Below are 8,482 nucleotides of genomic sequence, written 5' to 3' on the forward strand. Positions count from 1 at the left end.
AATTTCATGAAGATTGCTATTTTCCTGCCACCATTGTCGTGAACTCCATCCTATGGTAAGAGAAAATTTATTTTTTAGAAATTTCCTTTGGATTTTGAATTATGTCGTGAAATAGAAAATTGTTCTACATGAAAAAACTATCATTTGGTACCAATATTGCATGTTAATCTTGCTTGTGTTTAAAGATACAAAAATTTTAGGGTTTATGTTCACATTATGGTTTAGGAAATTGATGAAAGATTTTGATGTTTTTGAGGTTGTAGAATCATATACAAGCATGATTGTTGATTAAAATCACTTGTACATGGCTATATAAGCCTATGTTGATTTCGGCCAAACCTTAGCTTTTGAGGAAATATGTATTTTGATGAAATTAAGTTAGGGGTTTAATTCTAGAGGTCTTGAAGTGTTGAATAGATGTTGGTTTCATGCTCGAATCAAGTGAAAGCATGAGAAATGTAACCCTAAAGCATTCATCCATGAGGTAAAAGCGTAGGAAAATTATTAGAAAAATTCCCATGGCTTAGAAATGATATTTGGAAGGTTCTACAAGCCTTAGAAAATTTTTTACGCCAAAGTGTAGTTTTCCAAAAGTTGAGGGGCCTATTGTGCAATTTTAAAAGTTATAGTCTGATTGTAATTACTCAATAATTGATGTACAATACTGGAAATTACTGTTTGATGGCTGAAATTGAATCTAGAATGTGAAATTAAGCTATTTTGGAAAGTTGGCAAAGTTTAAGTACAAAATGGTGAATATTAAGAAAGTTAGTGGCTTAAGTGGTAATTATGGTATTGTTGAGATATTGGGATGTAATTTTAATGCTGGAAATTTGTTGGGCTTATTTGGGTTTGAATTGAAGAATTTATGACAAGGGCCCATTTTGAATAAAAAGGAAAAGTTAAGATAAATTTTAAAATAATTCAGAAATAGTGGTACTTTTGATTATTATTATTTTGTATAAATGTTAGTAAGGATACTAACATTTTATTTTATATTGGTATGTCTGATTATGGATGCTTGTGGAGATTGTAATCAAATTCATGAGACAAGCAAACAAAAAGGCAAGGAAAAAGCTTCAGAATAGTCAGACTACAATAAGGTATACCAGGTGAGTGTATTTATTATGTACTTATATGATATGAGGACGGCTTGCGATGAGTCAACCTCGAATATTTTTATAAAAGCATGTTTTACCATATTTTAAAATATTTTCATAAACTTTATGAAAATGATTTTTACGAATGATATTAGGGTTTGAACTGCCCTAAAACGAATGAATGCCTTTCATACAAATTATTATTTATTAATGGTTTGGAATAAATGTTTAACTTGCTAATTGGATTTTAAAGCCTATTGTATGTACATGGAGAGTTATAGGAGTAATAATAATACCATAAATTGCCTTTCATACAAATTATTATTTATTGATGGTTTGGAATAAATGTTTAACATGCTATTTGGATTTTAAAGCCTATTATATGTACATGGAGAGTTATAGGTGCAATAATAATACCATAAATAATATGGTATTGTAATAGTACTTTGTGTACTTTAGCACTATGTATGTAATTAGTATACTTGGTGTGAGATGGATATCTATCGATTTAGAAAATGCTTATTGCATTTTCGTAAGAGTACTTTGTGTACTTGAAGTAGTACTTGGTGTACTATGGCAAGAATACTTTGTGCACTTGGAGTAGTACTTTGTGTACTATGGCACTTTGTGTGCAAGGATGGTAGTCTTACGGGATTACTATTCCGAAAGTGGTTAGTTTCATGTTATTGTGTGCCTTGCATTCTCATTTTTCATACATTGGGCTGTGAATGGATGTTTTGAAATACTGATTTATATGTATGCTAGGCATATGAAATACTGTTTAGCAGGTTACTTGACGTAAACTTGGCTTATCAAGTCAGTTTTTATGCTTTTATGTATTTTATACGATAAATCATATTTTGATATTATAATGGTTTACTCATGCTTTTAAAATGCATTATTTGTTTTATTATGTCTCACTAAGTGTATACTTAACGTGTGATGATTTTCACGCGTAGGTAATAGCGTACGATCGAAGTGAGGGGTATAGCTAACATCTGTCAAGGATTGCCTCATCAGTAACATTATGACATCTCTAGATGTTTATTTTTATATTACTAGTTGTCATGTACTCAAAAGTGGGCATCTGCGGTACTCCTAAATAACCACCCTTACTATAAGCAAAAATTATCGGAGTGGCTGACATTGCAGGCCTCAAACTCACACCACCTTTCTAAAAAGACTCACCTCTACCTCTCTTGATGGGATGCATAGAAGTATCACCAGAACCAAAAGGTCTCCTAAATCATTCTTTACCTCTGTCTCGATCTGTACCTCTATCTTGGTCCCTCCAAGCTCCAGACCCACTCGCTCCATCTCCTCAGCAGTCTTTGCTACCTCAACCAAGGTATCAATTTTTTTCTCGGTGGGTAGCAACCCAATCCCTGATCTCATACCTGAGTTCATTTTCAAACTCAAACACTGATCCACTTCAGTGTCCACTAATCCCATAGCATAACGATTTAACATGATGAAGTTAACCTCATAATCAATAACCGACATATCACTCTGCTCCAACCTTTAGAACCTCTGAAGTCGCTCCTACAAGTATATCTCTAATGTATAGACTCCAAAAGTGTTTCTTAAAAAGATCTCAAGTCAACTGATCCATAGGGATACTCCTAGCAATCGAACGCCACAATCTCAACGCTTTCATCTTAATCAAATATAGTACTCTTAATGTGATCATGTCGATCGCCAAGTTCCAAAAAAATATACTCACAACTTAAAGTTCTTACAAAATTATTCTAAGGGAGTTTGTTGAGTTAATCAATCGGATGAAATAGCCAAGAGGGGGTGAATTGACAATTAAAAATTTTGGTGGAAGCTTGACAGAAAATAGAAATAATTTGGACAACGATTTAGAGTGGTTTAACTTTCTCAACCAAATTCTACATCCACTACCTTAGCTATCCACACTAACGATTTCCACAAATTCACTAATTTGTTTTCTTTTAAAGACAAATAGTAACCATACAACTCCCTCAAGAATTATACCCCAAATTCTTGAGACACTCTCTCTCAAAGAGAAATTTACAAATTTTGCAAACTTAAGGAAACATCACAAGGAAAGATGTTTGCACAATTCAAGAACAAAGAAGAACACTCAAGAAATAAATACAATAAGCACATGTAGTGTTCTTTGGAAAGAAAAATGAATATTGAATGAATGTTTGCTTGATTCGCTCAAACAATAAGTTTAAGGCTTTCTCTCTTGTTTCTCTTTCAATTCTTGTGTATCTCTTAGTCACCAATGGCTTCAAAGCTTGTTTAAATACTCCTTAGATGAATTCTAAACATTGGAAATCATATTGGAGTCAATCGAGCCGTTGTAGTGTGTTTTCCACTTCAAAAAGCTCCTGGGAGCGTAAGGGTATCGATACTCCACTAAGGGGTATTGATACTACCTGTTATAAATTCAAATTTTTTTGAACGTTGCAACACAATGGAATCGATAACATCCAAGGAGTATCGATACTACTATGTATAGTAGTATTGGTACCATCCAAGGAGTATCGATACTACTATGTATAGTAGTATCGATACCGAAACATGGTATCGGTACCATTTGGCATTATGTTAAAATTCGGAGTCAAAACCAAAGGAGTAGTATCAGTACCGTGCTTATGGTATTGGTACTACTATAAGGCATGGTATCGATACTGAAAATCCATTTTTGACTCGATTCAAGTTTGAAACGCTTTGTAAAAAATATTTCAAAAATATTTTTAGAGTGAATCTCAATTTTTCATTTAGTAAGGAGTAAAAATTGATATTGTAAAAACTTTGAGTAATGTTTGTAATATTCGAATAATTGAATCAAATATAATATTTAAATTGAATATAAAATCTTAAAATTCATTAATACATTTATTTGTTATATCTAAATATCAAAATGTTTTCAACAATCTCCCCCTTTTTGATATAACAAAACATTTTAGAAATTTTAAGATTTTCTTTTGAAATTTGAAAAATTACTCTCCCTTATTTTAAGATTTCTCCCCTTTTTGTTAAATCAAAAAGACTCTTATAGTATAAACAAGATAACCAATGATATATATAGATATAGTTGTTAAGATCATGAAAGCCAAGAGAAATGTTAGTCAACATTATCAATATTCAACATATGTAATAGGGATTGGTAATAATTTGCTAAGATGAATAATGATGAATAAATATAAAACTAAATCAACCATTAAATCAAATTTAAAACATAATCATCTAATCATTCAAAACACTAATTATCAAAATCATTTAATTCATTCAAACATAAACAACCAAATCCAAAAAATATCAAAATGTTAAGACAAAGTTCAAAGTTTACAAACATAAATCAACCTAACAAACGTCATTAGCAAAGTAGAGAGTTCAATCATCCGTAAGAGGGACGAGATCAGATTGATGTGCTCTTAAAGAAGTAACATCTCGAGTAAGTGCATTGAGCCTAGCATCTATTATGTCGTATCATGCTCGAGATTCCCTTTGATGCTCTGAAAATTGAGCTGTGATGTGGGACTCCAAGGATGCAAACCGTAAGTCCAATGTCTCCATAAACGACTGAAAATATAGAGGCATTGTACTACCTTGACTAGCATACTCATCTTCGGGTTAGTTTACAAGATCGTCGACATCCCGTAAAACGTCTTCGAGTTCTTAATCCGGAGTCAGAGCTGTTCGTGAAGAACTAGCACCGTGAGTCTTATTAGTTGATCGAACCCATTCTGTTTTATCTCTTTTCCATCCCGATTTGCGTAGAGAGGTAAAGTCAATTTGGGTGCTCAGAGGGTTGGCTACATCGAGGTCTACCTTAAGATTGGCTTTAATAAACATATTACTTAAAAGATAACCGTAAACTAATGATTCTACTCATTTAGAGGGTACGTTGTTAACAGTTTCTACTAATTCTCCGAAGATGATTTGAGGTAGATTTATTTTCTTATTGTTTTGGATACAGTGAATCCACCAAATGTCTATGCTACGGAAAGTGGAATATTTACCTCTGGATGGTCTAAACCACCAAGAGATCATGAGGTGCAAAAATCATTCTTAGTAGTCTAGAACACTAGCACTTTTATTGACTTCATATGGTGATGGAACAAAATCTCTCTAATTATATATCCTCTATTATCTAATCCAAAGGCTCTAGCTATAGAGTTCGAATCTATAGTGATGTATTCACCCAAGAGATAGGAATGAATACTTTCGGTTGCAGTCCTAGAATCGTTTTGAACACAGACGGAATTGGAATAGAAAATAAGAACAAGTTGTTGGAAGATAACGGGATTGGCTTTAAAGGTGTTGTTAAATTTCTAAGCTTTGGGGTTTGGGAGATACTTAAAGTTCATTTCTTTTATAGCCTTAATAGACGGGAGACATTCATCCTTAATATTGTAAGACTCAACATGGTTAATGTACCTAGAGTAGAGATGTCTACGGTTAGGTTCATTAAAGCAAGAATTCAGAGATGAATGGCTGGTTTTTTGTTTTTAAGAGATTTTAGGCAAAATGATGTTATTTTAGGGTTTTATATCCTAAAATCGACTAGTAGAATCAGTACTCCTCGAAGAGTATCGAAACATCAAGGCTTTTAGAGTAGTATCAATACCAAGGTATCGATACCCATTCATGTAGTATCGGTACTGCAAGAACAATATCGATACTTGATAAGAACAATATCGATACTAGGTTAGTAGTATCGGTACCCAACAAAAATAGTATCGATACTATGTGAGTAGTAACGATACCAAATGCACAAAATTGTCAAAAATCTACAATTAAACACTTTGCATGCAAAATTTATCAACTCTAGTGGTATAGGTAACTTTTATTACGAAAATTAATTATGTTCAATCAATCAAATCTACACTTAAGCATAATTTGAACACATTGTTAATTTTCACAAAAAATCATAAACTCCCTCTAACTATTAGCATAGAAGGCGTTTAAAAATGTCATTTTTCTTTTATTCATAAAAGTGCTAAAATTATTTTAAACATAAAATCAAGGTAGGTTTGTTAGACCTAATTCTCTCCTAAGTTTCCAAAATCGTTCTTTATCTAAAGGTTTTGTAAAAATGTCCGCTAATTGGTGCAAAGTATCTACATATTCTAGAACTACATCTTCTTTTGAGACATGATCTCTAATGAAATGATGTCTAATTTCAATGTGCTTAGTTCTAGAGTGTTAGATGGAATTTTTAGTGAGATAAATAGAACTAGAATTGTCACACTTGATATGAATGGTACCTACTTCAATTCCATAGTCCAAAAGTTATTGTTTCATCTATAAAACCTGTGCGCAACAACTACCGGCTGAAATGTATTTTGCTTCAGTAGTAGATAATGCAACACTATTTTGCTTCTTTAAAAACCAAGAAATTAACATGTTTCCTAGGAATTGACAAGTACCGGAGGTGCTTTTCCTATCTATTTTGTATCCTCCATAATCCGCATCTGAGAAGGCATGCAAGCTAAAGCTAGAGTCTCAAGAATACCAAAGTCCTATACAATGAATATCCTTAAGGTATCTAAAGATCCTCTTAATGGCTTGTAGATGAGATTTCTTAGGGTATGATTGAAATCTAGCACATAAGCAAACACTAAACATACTGTATGGTCTACTTGCGGTTAGATAAAGAAAAGAACCAATCATAGACCTATAGAGTTTAACATCTACACATTTACCTTCTCCATCTTTGTCAAACTTTGTAGATGGGCTCATAGGAGTGGCTTGGGGTTTGACATTTTCCAATCCAAACTTCTTGAGCATATCCTTGACGTACTTTGCTTGATTGATGAAGATGCCATCTTTCCTTTGCTTGATTTGGAGCCCCAAAAAAATGAAAGCGCCCCCATCATGCTCATCTCAAATTCACCTTGCATTAACTTAGAAAATTATTGGCAAAGAGCATCATCAGTAGAACCAAAAATTATATCATCGGCATAAATTTGAACTACTAATAAATCTTTACCTTTTCGTTTTAAAAAACAATGTAGTGTCAATCTTCCCTTTTGAAAAACCTTTTTCAATTAGAAAATTTGGCAATCTTTCATACCATGCTCTAGGAGCTTGTTTTAAACCATATAAAGCTTTTGTCAATTTGAAAACATGATTGGGAAAGTTTGAATCCTCAAAACTAGGAGGTTGTTCCACATACACTTCTTTTATAAAACCATTTAAAAATGCACTTTTAACATTCATTTGGTATAATTTAAATTCATTAAAACATGCAAATTCCAACAACATTCTAATTGCTTCCATCCTAGCTACGAGAGTATAGATTTCATCAAAATCTATTCATTCTTCTTAAGTATACCCTTGAGCAACAAGTCAAGCCTTGTTTCTCACTATGTTACCACTTTCATCTAGTTTATTCCTAAACACCCATTTAATACCTATAGTAGATTTATTACTTGGCCTTTCAACTAATGTCCATACTTTACTTATCTCAAATTGATTTAACTCTTCTTGCTTAGCCATAATCCAATTTTCATCGTTTAATGCTTATTTAACATTCTTAGGCTCTATGCATAAGATAAATACAACATAATTACAAATATTTCTAAGAGAAGATCTAGTAGTTACCCCCTTTGGATGGATCACCTAAAATTTCACCATCCTTGATATAGTTGTACTCTCTTGGGTATGTGACTTCCCTTTCTTCAATGGTTAGATTCTTGAAGGCATATTGAGTTTCCTCATCCTTCACTTCTTCTTTTGATGATGATTCTCCCACGTCATTTGCATTCAATATACCTAAGTCATCATCAACACAAGAATCCTTCCTCAGAAGGGGATTATCATCGAAATTAACATCGATAGACTTTTCTACCACTAAAGTTCTTTTATTACATACACGATATGCTTTAGAATTTAAGGAATAACCTAGAAAAATTCCTTCTTCACTTTTAGCATTGAATTTGTCAATGTTGTCTTTACCGTTGTTTAAAACAAAACATTTGCATCTAAAAGGATGAAAATAACTAATGTTAGGCTTTTTATTTTTGAAAATTTCATATGGAGTTTTCTTTAAAATAGGCCTAATCATTACTCGATTAATTACATAACAAGTGGTATTTGTGGCTTCCGCCCAAAAATATTTTGGCAAATTGTTTTCACAAAGCATGGTTCTAGCCATTTCCTCTAAAGTTCCATTTTTCCTCTTAAAAACTCCATTTTGTTGAGGGGTTCTAGGTACTGGAAAATTATGGCTAATTCCATTTGAATTACAAAAATCAGTAAATCCAAGATTTTCAAATTCAGTTCCATGATCACTCCTAATACTTGAAATGGAGTAACCTTTTTCATTTTGGATTACTTTTGAAAAAATGATAAAATTTTCTAAAGCTCCATCTTCAGTACTTAAGAATATAACCCAAGTA

The sequence above is a fragment of the Hibiscus syriacus genome, unplaced genomic scaffold (genome assembly GCF_006381635.1).
Source record: "Hibiscus syriacus cultivar Baekdansim isolate YM2019G1 unplaced genomic scaffold, ASM638163v2 tig00116965_pilon, whole genome shotgun sequence".
Lineage (NCBI taxonomy): Eukaryota > Viridiplantae > Streptophyta > Magnoliopsida > Malvales > Malvaceae > Hibiscus > Hibiscus syriacus.